The following is a 920-nucleotide window of genomic DNA, read 5'->3' as shown; positions in this document are numbered from 1 at the left end:
ACTGACAGCTAATTTTCTATTGAGTTTGGGGAACCAGTTGCTAAAATGGTACTTGTAAAAGGCTTTCTCTCTAAGGTGCTTAGTTGGGCAGCTTCCCAACGGGGAAATCACAACTGTACATGTTTTACTCTTTTTAACATTTATCTGCAACAGTGTATTCTAAGCACCCACAGTAATGTTCATTTTGTCTGTAAAAATTAGAACTCTGGTTGCAATATTTATTCATTTCATAAAACTCATTATGTTTTATGAAATACGACATTTTTATTCATTTGGTTTGTTACTTCAGCAAACAAATACATAATGCAAAGAGAAAAAGGGTCAAACAATGGGTGAGTGACACACTGTCATTCGCTTCAGCTTTGTGCTATGCTCCAACTTCCCAGGAGATATGTGGAGTGAATTATGCAATGCTAAACGTGTTCAAAGAGCTAAAAATTGTCAGAACAATATCTGTAAATTGAGCAGAATTGGAAAGTGGTTTTTCAAAGATAAACATAATATGTGTAGAAAAGAGAAGTCACCTGTTTCTAATATATCAAACGCAATGACTCTTGTCGAATTGGCCTACCTCTAAAGCAGCAGTTCTCAACATCTGGGTCGCAATCCCTTTGGGGTCCAATTATGAAGTAGCAACGAAAATAATTGTATGGTTGGGGGTCACCCCAACATGAGGAACTGTGTTAAAGGGTTGTGGCATTAGGAAGGTTGAGAACCACCGCTCTAACAGGGAAAAGATGGTTAAGGATACAGCCCACAGCTGATGATGCTCAGATAAAAACAATGAATATTGCGCATGAGGACTTCAACCAAGAAGCAATATGGAAATAACTTAAATAATAGTTTTATTACTTTTCCAGGTATTATTTAGTATTTTCCATTAATATTTTAAAACTCGTAACATAATCTGGTTTTGGATA

The sequence above is a fragment of the Tenrec ecaudatus genome, chromosome X, assembly GCF_050624435.1.
Source record: "Tenrec ecaudatus isolate mTenEca1 chromosome X, mTenEca1.hap1, whole genome shotgun sequence".
In the NCBI taxonomy this organism is placed as follows: domain Eukaryota; kingdom Metazoa; phylum Chordata; class Mammalia; order Afrosoricida; family Tenrecidae; genus Tenrec; species Tenrec ecaudatus.
The sequence above is the reverse complement of the archived record's forward strand: the minus strand, read 5'-3'. Positions refer to the sequence as shown.